The sequence below is a fragment of the Durio zibethinus genome, chromosome 25 (assembly GCF_047325235.1).
Source record: "Durio zibethinus cultivar Kanyao isolate XHJ-2024 chromosome 25, ASM4732523v1, whole genome shotgun sequence".
NCBI lineage: Eukaryota > Viridiplantae > Streptophyta > Magnoliopsida > Malvales > Malvaceae > Durio > Durio zibethinus.
Genome location: NC_143186.1, coordinates 7,817,660 through 7,830,455, shown reverse-complemented (window position 1 = coordinate 7,830,455; position 12,796 = coordinate 7,817,660). Strand labels below are relative to the sequence as shown.

The 12,796-nt window shown below is 28.7% G+C and overlaps 1 pseudogene; it reads left to right on the top strand.

Moving 5' to 3' along the window:
• Positions 1 to 9,064: 9,064 nt before the first annotated feature.
• On the top strand, positions 9,065 to 10,554 carry LOC111276624 (carboxylesterase 20 pseudogene; annotated as a pseudogene).
• The last annotated feature ends 2,242 nt before the right edge of the window (positions 10,555 to 12,796 follow it).

The following is a 12,796-nucleotide window of genomic DNA, read 5'->3' as shown; positions in this document are numbered from 1 at the left end:
GCAGTGAAGGCTGCGAATAAGAATATCAAAAGAATCCTAGAGAAAATGACTGATACTTGTAAAGATTGGCATGAGAAGTTGTCTTTTACTTTGCATGCTTATAGAACATCAGTTCGAACATCTAGTGGGGCCACCTCATTCTCTTTGGTATATGAAATGGAAGTTGTGCTACCGATCGAAGTGAAAATTTTCTCATTGAAAAGTCTTGATGGAGGTAGAGTTAGAAGAAGCAGAATGGGTTTGGAATCGCTACGAGCAGTTAAACCTCATTGAAGAAAAAAGATTGTCAGCACTTTGTCATGGTCAGTTATATCAAAAGAGGATGATGAGAGCACATGACAAGAAAGTTCATCCCCGTTACTTTAGGAAATGAGATTTAGTGCTAAAAAGAATCCTTCCAAATCAACATGATAATCGAGAAAAATGGACACCAAATTGGAAAGGCTCGTATGTGGTGAAAAAAGCCTTTTTTGGTGGGGCATTGATTTTGGCAGAGATGGATGGAGGTGATTTACCTATTCTAATAAATTCAGATGCTGTAAAAAAATATTTTGCTTAAAAAAAAATGTTAACTTATCTAAGCTGAAAACCTGAAAAAATGGCTTGGATGTGAAACAGAAGCATCATCAGAAGAAGATCCCACAACATAGGGGTAAGTATAGTTTAACGAACTCTGAAAAATCAAAGAAGTCATCTAATTTAGTTTTAGAGAAAGAATTTGGGAATATTTTGTTCATGATTATCTTGTAATCATTATTTGGGCACCTTTGTTTCAACTCAAATATTTTGCCATGCACTTGTTATCAGCCTAATGAAATACGTTATCTTTCCTTTGAAAATAATACCTATCCTTTCCTTTATCCTTATCTGATATTTTTGTTCATCGTACAAGTGAATAAGAGAAATGTGTGATTGCATTTTGTTTGTCTTGAACTTAAAATGATGAAAAGAAAAACAAACATGAAAGATCTCAGCATTACTATTTAAAGTTGACAAAGGCAAATGAAAAAGGATGAGAAAAGCATGACAAGACATTGATGTTGCAAACTTTAAAAGAAGAAAAATGAAGAATACAATGGTCAAAAGTTAAGAACATATTGGTTATATAACAATTGTTGAGAATTCAGATAAAAGGAATAAAAATCGAGAGATTTCGAGAACTTTTTTACTATAATGGATAATTTTGATTGTATTACATGCATTGCATTCAAAGCACTTAGTACATGCATCTATGAGCAGTTTTAATAAGGATAGAAACTTTCCATTTCCTAATAATAATAAAAAAAAAAACAAGATTTTGAATTTCGGATGAGAATAATAATCAAACGAAAGATTTAAAAGAAAAAAAATTTACTTGTTCAAAGATGAGAACTCAATTTCAAGAACAAATGAAAATTTTAAAATTGTTGAGCTTCTGTTGAGATGAGCTTTTTCAAGATATGAGAATTTTAAAGTTGTTGAGCCTCTGCTGAGAGGAGTTTTTTCAAGATGAGATTCTTATTGAGCTTCTGCTGAGAGGAGCTTTTTTCAAGATGAGATTCTTAAAGTTGTTGAGCCCCTGCTGAGAGAAGCTTTTTCAAGATGAGATTCTTAAAGTTATTGAGCCTCTGCTGAGAGGAGCTATTTTTAATATGAAAATTTTAAAGTTGTTGAGCCTCTATTGAAAGGAGCTTTTCCAAAAAAAAAATAATAATAAAAATAAATAAAAAATAAAAAAATAACAAAGCAAAAATAATAATAACAAAAAAAAGAAAGAAAAACTTTTGAGAAATCCACGGTATTGCTTCTGGATAAAATCATTGTGTTTATCTTTGCCTTATTCTTGATTCTCAGACATAGGTAAAGAGTATGACACCGATTTTGTCCGGGTCTATTGTCTTCATTTCTACTTTAATATTAATAATAATTTTAATAATAATAATAATAATTAAAAAAAAGAAAAAGAGAAAGACAAAAAAATAGAGGGCTGGAAAATGGTGGAACCGTCGGCCCCAGTAGCCCTATTTAGCCACCAGACCAGTCCCATCAGACTAGCCACGCTTATGACCTTCGTCACCCCTACAACCACGTGCTACAGACACCTATAGCCATATCTACAGAGTTCTAAACCACCTTCCCGAACATTCGTCCGGTTCTATAAAGACCCTAGCTTCCTCCCTTTCCAAAAGAAGATCCATACATAAAAACCCCAGCTCATTTCGTTCAAAAAAAAAAAACCTCTTAGACATAGAAGCTAAAAACGCAAACAACCCTTTAACAACAAAACAAAAAAACCAAACCAAAAAAAAAAAAAACAACACAGTCCTCCTCGTAAGAAGGAACCCAGCGCCAAAAAAGGTACCTGCAACAAGAAAAAAATAACATCAATTTTGGTTTTACAAAAAAAAAAAGAAAAAAAAAAGAAGATCAAAAGCTTTGAGCCTCGATCTATACCGATCGGGGCAGTTTCTGACAAAATGGGCACCAGATCTGAAAAGATCACGATGAGGTGAACGTTTGGGAAAGTTTTATGTTTTTTGACCACCAGCGGCGGTAGGTGTGACAGCCAGCACGGCGGCACAGAGGCTGAAGGTCGAATGCTGATCGGGCCTCAGAGCTTTCCTCTGTAATTTTTTTGGCAAGAAAAGGCAGAATGAATTGAAAAAAAAATTTCAATCTTATATAGAGGGCTGAGACTCAAAACGACGTCGTTTAAGGAAAGACCTAAAATGATGTCGTTTTAGCTAAGAAGGATCCGCGCGTAGACTCGAATTCGACTCGAGATCAGCATAAATCGACCCATCAAGCCACTTCAGCCAGCCTTGAACCAGTCCAGATGAACCACTAGTGAACCGATCAAACCGGTCTGAACCGCTAGATCACCCAAACCACTGATTGAACCATTGAACTGGTCAGATCGGTCCAGACCAGTGTTGACCGGATCGTTGATCGATCTGGTTTAGGTAAAAAAAAATTTTTATATATTATTTTTATAATATTTATGCATACTAAAATATTTAAATTTGTTAGAATAATTTTTTATGTAGTTAAAATTTCTATAATTTTGTTAATTTTAAAATAAAATTTAAAATATAATAAAATGAAAAATAATGAAACTTTATAATAATAATATTGACAAAAAAAGTAAGAAAAGGAAGTTTTATCTAATAATGGGATTTAAAGGTATTCCGAGTAGTAATGCCTATGAAATCTCTAGGTGAGAAGAATTTTTTTAAATACTACCAGTGTATTGAAGTATTTATAAAAATTTTTCAATACAATAAAAATTTTTTTTTGTTAACAATAAATAAAAATTAATTAATATATTAAAAAAATAATAATATAAATAAGGAAAAAGGAAATTGTATCCAATGATGGGATTCTAAAAGTTTTTCGAGTAGAGATGCTTTAAGAAATCCCTAGGTGAGAAGATTTTTTTTAAATATTACCAACGTATTAGAATATTTATAGAAAATCTTCAATGCAATAAAAAAATTTTTTTCTTCAAAATTAAAAATAAAAAAAATTAATAAAATTTTTGAAAAAGAGAATAAAGTGTGTGCATCGACATGTTACTATTTGCATTGCATACATTACATAATTTTTTACGAAAAGTAAATTCAGACCTCCAAAGATGAGATTTTTAAGGTATTCCGAGAAGTGATGCCTAAGAAATCTCTAGGTGAGAAAGAGTGTTTCTAATATTACCAACGTACTTAAACATTTTAAGAATTATTTCAATAAAAAGGTTCTAATTTATTTTTCTCAAATAATATTTGAATATAAAAACAATAAATCAAAAATAAAAAAAATTAATTTTCAAATACTAAAAATTAGACTTTTTTTTTTATCAAAATCGAAGGATAACGTGTAGTTAATTGGTACCGTCTTAGACGGGCATTGTGGGGGTGCTAATCCTTCCTCATGCATAACCGACTCCTGAACCCAGACTGTTTCGTAGACCATAAAATTATTTTTTTAATAAATTTTAAGATTTTATTAAAATGATATGTTTTAATAGGTGGCCAATCGCACCTAGTAAAAAAAGATTGATGGCGACTTCTTTTTATTTTTCGTTTTCAAATTCATCAGGTGGACACAAAACCGTTACGACATGTGTTTTATTCGACATTCATTTTCTTCATTTGGTGTTTGATTTAGCTCACTTTCTACATTGCCCAAAAGCAGTTGTTTTGAGTGATGGTAAGCTGTATTCATATATGATAAAATATTATATGTTGTCTTTGTAAGGCATTTCATATACATGGCTTTGTATGTAATTATTTAATCTATAAATGCATTTTCCCCCCAATTTAGTATAATGTATACATGACACACCATCATGTATCACAAGAAGTAGGTGAAGAAACAACATTTATTTCTAACATTGCTTTAATAGAAGAAAAAAAAAATAAAAAGCACAAGTTCCTGAGAGTTGCTTACAAAAAAAATGTCATATCGCTTTGGTCCTCCCAAACGTGCAAACTAACTTCTGTTTTTTTTTTTTTTTTTCTTATTTTATACTTAACTTTTGTTTTCTCTTCAATCATCTATATGTTGGTTTAATGTAAATAATTTTATCAACAATTTATTTTATTTTTATTTTGCAAGGGATTTTGAAACGTTTCTAATTTTTTTTTTATATTTTTAATTGAAATTTTGGAGGAAATTAAAATAAAATAACGTTATGTTGGTTCCAAAGTTATAAAGAAAGTGCTCTAATAGCAATAAGGCCAAGTTTAACATTAATGTTACGATTTAGCAACTCTTGGTTTAAAAAAATATATTTAAAAATGTTATTAGAAAAATATGTTTTAAAAATTTTAAGTATTTACCATTGTTGTGAAAAAAATGGTTGGTGAATTAAAATATCTAAAAAATATATAAAATAATAAAAATAAATTTATAAAAATAAAAAAAATAATTTTATCTTTCAAAAGTGCTATTTAACCATAAACACACTTCTAAGAAATTTTTACTCTGCGAAATCAAACTTTTGATCGTAATACTTAAAATTTTTATCATGTTTAGCAATAATTTTGAGATTGCAATGGAAATTAACTTTTTAGCCAAAAAAACTTTTAAACTTCAATAGAAAATGAGACCTTAATGCTTATAATATGATAAAGTTTGATATTTGCACAATCAAAAATTGAAAACAAAAAATAAAATTGAAAACTTCAGATTTGACAAACTTTAGATTCACCATATGTATTATTACGAAATTTTCTGTTGCTCATTTAATGTAAATGAAATGGGGAATAAATATTTTCTTTTGCAAAAATCAAATATTTTAGATAATTATTTTTTAAAAATTTTTTTGTATAAAAAGAAGTAATGTTTTAACAAAAAATATTATAAGTGTCTAAATTTGAATCCAAACTTATTGTGCTAACAAATTTGTCATAATTTTTGTTTTGTTTCTAATGTATAAAATATTTCTTTTTTTTTAGGTAATTTTTTTATTTATTTATAAAGAAACTAACAGGAATGCAGTACTGATCTCATTACAAAGTTTTCATTATATGATTTAAGAAATACGATAAAATAAAATAAGAGTTAAATATAAAAATGATCTCTCTATTAAACACTTTTAATCAGTTAGTTTTTTCACATACCAAGTTGATTTGAAATCTTTGTTATCAAAATGAGGTGTCTTTTAATCTTTTTTTCCTTAAATAAGATATTTAAGCCACAGCCTACATGGACAAAACAACTACATGAACTGAATTTTTCTTTTTTTTTTTAATTAAAATTTCCATTTTTATACAAAAAATTTAGATTGATTACAAAAATAAAATATGAAAAAAAAATTTCTCATGGCTGTGCGATATGAACCAGTGGTTCATTCCTAAGGCAGTTTCGCCTGATCATCCAAAGGAGTTCTCTATAGCATCTCCGATTGTCGATCAAATTGCTGGTCAGAAATGGACTAAACCAATAAAACAGCCTAAACAAAAATGCTGAAGGCAATGCATGAAAAAGGAAGAATGATGGTGAGAAAGCCTTCAACATTTTAATAAAGGGTAGGAGAAATCGAAAGCAGGCGTTGAGAATGCCAATCATTTTGTTTAGTCAACCATATGACTCAGTCTTTTAAAATTATATATAACAGAGTCTTTTAAAGTTATATATAACAGAGTCTTTCAGAGGGAGTGAAGCTCCAAAATCTACTAGCTTTTGTTGAGTGAAAAATGTACAGCTAGTTCTACATAGCTGAAAGCTTCATTTCTTGCGGACTTAGCGTAGCGGGATTATCAAGAATGGAGTAGAAGAAACAAACTTCAATCAATCTAATGAAAGGCAAAGACAAATCTTTCTAGCTTCATGATAACAAGCTGCATTGCTCGTTGGATTTATGATCTAAAATGCAGGTTGATTTTGTTTAACAGAGGCCAGTTGTGCCTTTAGCTTTCCATTTGAAAATGTGCTCACTGGGAGAAATGTATGTGCATGGCCTGTCTCATTGTGTTCTATTTGTTTTGGTTACATTTACAGTTGACAAACTAATCTTTCTGTTCCGTTTGTGACCAAGGTCGACAGGAAAAAAGGAACAAAAGATGAAAAAAAAAATTAAATAGCCGTGTGAGTATGACAGTTTTTGCCAGATAAGTATTTACAGTACACAGTTAATGTGGATTGAAATATGTTATTTAAGGAAAAAAAAGATTAAAAGTACCATTTTTTTGAGAATAAAGATTTTATTTTATCTTATTATGAAAAAAAACTCGTTTATCAATTTGATACCTAAAAAAATAAATTTATTAGTTTAGTATTATAATTTTTATCTTGTCATTTACTTTGATACTTGAAACTAACGTCATCAATTAACTTACTGACGTAACATAAATATTGAATAAGATGTTGATACATGTTAAAAATTTTATCAACCCCACATCATCTATTAAAAGGAAATTCTAAAAACTTCTAAAATACTTTATAAAAAAAATTGAAATATTTTTCAAACTATAAAAAAATTAAAAATCTGAAATATTTCAAGAAATTACAAAAATATATGAAACCTTAAAAAATTCAAAAGAAAATCTCAAATTTTGAATAAAAATCCAAAAATATGTTCAAAAAATTCTGAAAAAAATTTAAAAAATGACAATTTTAATGCAAGTAAAATTTTCTTAAAATTAAAAAGATGTACAAAACTTAAAAATTGAAAATAAAAAGTCTAAATTTTTTTTGAAAAAACATAAATTTTTTTTTAAATTGTCAAAATTTTAAAACAATCATGAAAATTTTCTTTTTTTTTTAATGTTACAATTTTAGTTTTTTTATATACTTTTTGAAAATTTCAGAATTTTTTTTGGATTTTATTATTTTTATAGATTTTTTTTGTTTTTAGAATATTTTAATTTTTTACAGTTTTTTTAGAATGTTTAAGATTGAAACTTTTAATTGTTTAGAATTTTTAAAAATTTTCAAAAATTTTTTAAAAAAATTATTTATTTTTTTTTTTAATTTTCAGTTCCTAAGGTTTTTGGGAATCTTTTTTCAAATCTGATGAAAATTATATTTTTATTAAAATTTTAGATTTTTATATTTTTCAGATTTTTTTAAATTATTGGATTTTTATTAAAATTTTGAGAGTTTTTGAAATTATGAAAATTTCATAATTTTATAAATTTTAACACTATTTCAGATTGTTTTAAAAATTTTTAAATATTTCAGATTTTTAAAATAATTTTATTTTTTTTTGAATTTTTAGTTTAAATTTTTTTTAATGCTAACATATTAATATATAATATAATATTGACTTAACTTTTTTTATATGTTTTAATATCTTATTGGATATTCATATTAAGTTAGTAAGTTGGCTAACATTATTAGTCTAAAGTACCGAAGTGGATGAAAAAATAAAAGTTTTTAAAATATTTAAAATATTTCAGATTTTTTTTAAATTTTTTAAATTTTTTTGAGTTTTTAGTTTAATTTGTTTTTAATGTTAACATGTTAATATATAATATAATATTGACTAAACATTTTTTACATGTTTTAATATCTTATTAGATATTCATATTAAGTCAGTAAGTTGGTTAACGTTATTAGTCTAAGGTACCAAAGTGGATAAAGAAATAAAAGTTAAAGTATCAAATTGATAATTTATTTTTTAAGAATTAAATTGACAAAAAATTTATAACATAAGAGTCATTTTTATATTTAATGCACAAAACAAATATTTACAAATTCACGTTAAAAATCCACTTATATTTTCTAAAAGGTTACGATTGATTTTATTTTTGTTAATAAATAAAAATTATTTACAGATGCACGTTAGAAAAATACTTTTAGGATATTTAGGGCCTGCTGTTTGGTCTCTATGGATTTTTTTTTTTTTTTTTTTGGGTTTTGTTAACTTTTTGTCCAACAACATAAAATCGAAAATGTAATGACAAAATTTAATAGAATTAAAAGTATAGTGCAAACATCTCTGTCGAACGCCGGCAGAGTGTTTCGTAATCAAAATTCAATCTTTATAAATATTAAGTATCAAAACCAAAAAAAAAAAGAAAAGTATTATGCCAAAATTAATAAAATTAAAGTATACATAGTAAGAAAATTAAATATTTGATTAATAGTATAATAATAAATTTCACCTAAATCCTATCAATAATACAAAAAAAAAAGTGATATTAATTAGTAGTAATAACTTGATTTTCGTCACCGGTTGCACATGAGTTTTTGACCAAATAAGATTAGCAAACGACAGTAGCTCATTACCTTTCAAATGACAATGATTTTCTATCGTTATGTATATTATATTGTTTTCTTCAATTAATTAAATTAGAGAAATAATACAAAAATACACTTGACAAATGCCTTTAATCTACCCTTTTAACGTATTCCAAGGTCAATTTGCACATCTGTTTTCACATACATGGACCGATGTGATAATTTAATATTGAGATAATATCACAAATTTTCTTTACATTATAATAAAATATTTCATATAATTGGTATTTTAAAGATTATTTGTTTGTCAAATTTTATCATTTTGAATTAATCACATTAAATGTTAATATTTCATTAGATAATGAATTCATAATTTAAATATCATAATAAAAATTTTTAAAATTTTAATATTATGTCGTATATTCATTATAATTTAAGTCAATTATATTTTGTATTATTGAAAAAAAAAATCTGTATTCTCTTTTGATTCTACCAACCCGTCTGGCCGGCTATAAACCGTAAACCATCAGAATCACCAATCAAAAGAGTTAAGTTGAAGACAAAACTTGAAAGACCATATTACCAAAAAAAAAAAAAAAGAACTATAGCTCAAAGCATATATAAACAGACTTCACAAGCTAAAGAACTCCAAGAAAAAAAGAAAGATGTCAGCTGAAACTGTCCCCCTCCCTTCCATTACTGATCCTTATGAATACCTTCAAATCAGCCTCAACCCCGACGGCACATTAACCCGTAGGCCTAACGCCTATCCAAGAACTTCAGCCACACCACTTTCCAACATCTCCACCGAAGTTCTCTCAAAGGACATTCCGATCAGCCCAGAAAAGAACACTTGGGCTCGGATTTTCCTACCCAAACAAGCACTTGTTGATCCCATGTCAGCTAACAAGTTACCACTTTTGGTATATTTCCATGGTGGAGGTTTCATTCTCGGCAGTCCGGATTTAACCATGTTCCATGAATTTTGCTCCAACATTGCTAGTGAACTCCCTGTTATGGTTCTATCGGCCACCTACCGCCTGTCCCCGGAGCATCGGCTGCCGGCAGCATACGATGATGGCATGGAAGCTTTGCATCGGATCAAAACAATCCAGGATGATTGGTTGAGAGATTATGCCGATTACACAAATTGTTACTTGATGGGCTCTAGTGCAGGAGCTAACCTGGTATACCACGTGGGGTTACGTGCAGCTCAAGAAATTGATAATCTTTTTCCCTTGAAGATCAACGGGTTGATATTGCATCAACCTTTCTTTGGTGGGGTCCAAAGGACTGAATCAGAATCGAGGTTAGTGAATGATCCTTTTTTTCCTCCATGTGTTAGTGACTTAATGTGGGAATTATCCTTGCCTATTGGCGTTGACCGTGATCATAAGTATTGCAAACCAATGGGAGGCGGCGGCAGCTTTACCATTTTGGAGAAGATCAAAAGGTTAGGATGGAGGGTGTTGGTTACTGGATGTGATGGGGATCAATTGATAGACCGTCAAATTGAGTTGATGAAGATGATGGAGGAGAAGGAAATACAAGTGGTAGGTCGTTTTGGTGTAGGAGGTTTTCATGGGTTTGAACTCGTTGATTCCTCCAAAGCAAAGGCATTGCATGTTGTATTAAAGAATTTCATGTTATCTTCAATGTAATCTTTCTTTATATTAATTAAACAAAAGTTTGCGGGAGTTGTTATTGGAATGTATTTGTTTTTTTTTTTTTTTTTTTTGTCTTTTTTTATATGTAACAAGTATCCAAGTTTTGTTTAAACATAATTTATTTTTGAGACAAACTTAATAATACACTTTTTCAAATTGATTTAGTGCATACACGATTTTATTCTCAAAGTGCAACTCATAAAAATCAAACTTTAGTTGAAAATAAAAAGAACTTATCTATATATTTACCAATTAGATTAACTGTTGTGGATAATGATATTGGTTCTATGTTATGTCAAAAAACAATAAAAAATGAAATATATAGCGTAATTTTTGGATACACGAAAGAAATTATTGTGATTGTAGGGAAAGTGCATTGGTTGAAGGAAGATTAGAGGAAGTAGATAATGGTGCAATGCCATTGCAGTTGAAATCACCCATGAACACAACCTTCACCTAACAAAAAAAAAATACTAGGAGTGGATTTTTGGGATGTAAAAGGTGTTAGTAAAATACTAAGATATACAATGTAAGAAAGTAAACTTATCGAACTTTCGGTTAAGGTGTTTAATCAGTATCTTTAAGAGTATATTGTGACACTAAAGCTGCCACTTGATGGTGCAACAAGCTAATAGCAGCCTACCCTCTAAAATACAAGAACCGTCACTTGTAAGTGTACACTCATAATAAAGAACTCAACAAAGTGCTCACAAATACATGGCCACCTACTGGAGAATAAAGCTACAACGACATAACATCCATCCACAGCCAAGCATAGGACATGTTCAATATGTTTGTAAATTTAGCCAAGGAATCCGCAAAGGACTTTGCTTCCCTAAAAGTACGAACAAATTCGACCCCTCCAATCAGATATGAGTCTATCGACTTAATAAAGGATTTGCCACTCCTTCCACGGTCGCTGATCAATATTAACCACCCATGAAAGCGCCACTTTAAAATCAAATTCCACCACAAGACCCTTGACTTTAGGCTTTAGCCCATGGGGATTATATCCACATTGCCAGAGCTTATTTTATTGAAAAGATCTCTGCAAAATTTTAAGATCTAATACTACGAGGTCCATACAAAATGCCCAGAATCATACCTTTCTCTTCTCTTAGAGCACAACCACACCCATCCAAACCAGGAGACCCTAGAGCAGATCCATCAACATTGAACTTTAACTTATTTGCGCTTGGACACTCTCGAGGATGGCAATGGGTTTGGTCGAGATGAGTTTTTGCTCATCCTGAACCTGATCCAACTTTATATTTATAAAATCCAAATCTGATCCGACCCAAGGATTTTTTTTTTCATATTCAAACTTGACCTGATCAAATATTGTATAAATTGAGTCGAATCAGGTCGGATTTACCTAAAATCCGACCCCAACCTTTTCTATTATTACCCAACCCGACCCAACCCGATACACAATTTTAAAAAAGAAATCAACCCTATGAGAATGGATTGGGTCGAAACTTATTGGGGGTGAGTTGGGTTGTCAACCCTAGACACTCCCGTATTATACCTGTTCTGGATTCACTAGAGGACCATTTTATTTGTCATTCTTTTAAGAGGATTTTGTGATAAGTGTTGGATTTGAGATTTTTAAGAATATTTGCTTATGATATATATAAAAATTATTGATAGATTTATTAATTTTATTGACAAAAAAAATATTCGACAGAAAATGTTGATGTATCTAAATTTTTTTTGTTTTCCAATTTTTAGAGTGTTTGAATTCTGTAAGTACTAAAAATACGATTAAAATATTTTTAATAAAATTTTAATTTCTAAAATATTAAAAGTGAGTAACTAAATTACCTTAATAAAATTTAAATGATTTTTATTATTAAACCTTTTCATTATTATTAGCTTTTTCATATAAAATAAAATTATTAATTAATCATAATTGATTTCTCATTTATGACTTAATTAATTTACCATCATTCAACAATATTTCTCTCATGTTTTTGTTGTTTCCTTTTTCATTGCCATAAATAATTAATGAATAGGTAAGACCACCCTAATATTACATGTGGATCCGCCGTTACTTGTATCCGCTCTTACTTGTAATTATTCAATCATTTTTAAAAATTATGTAAAGGTCTATAAGTGTACAATTTTACATAATATTTTAGTAGATCCTATATGCTTTTAAATTTTTATTGATTAATTGTAATATATTGAATGTAATATATACTCGCATACTATACAGATCTTAGATGGCTGCAACAATCCAAAATCAAACAAAATTTTTAATGGGTCTCTTTCTCTCATTTTCTCTTTTTTACTTACTCTTTTTCTCTCCTTTAAAATTAAAAATATTTTTATTTATTTTTTTAATTTTTATTGAGTCCAACTAACGAGTGTATATAAACACGAATTAAGGTAAGTTAGTATATTATTTCAAGATTTTTGTTTCAATTAATAGTCTATTCTCAAATATTCAAAAAGAAACAAATGCC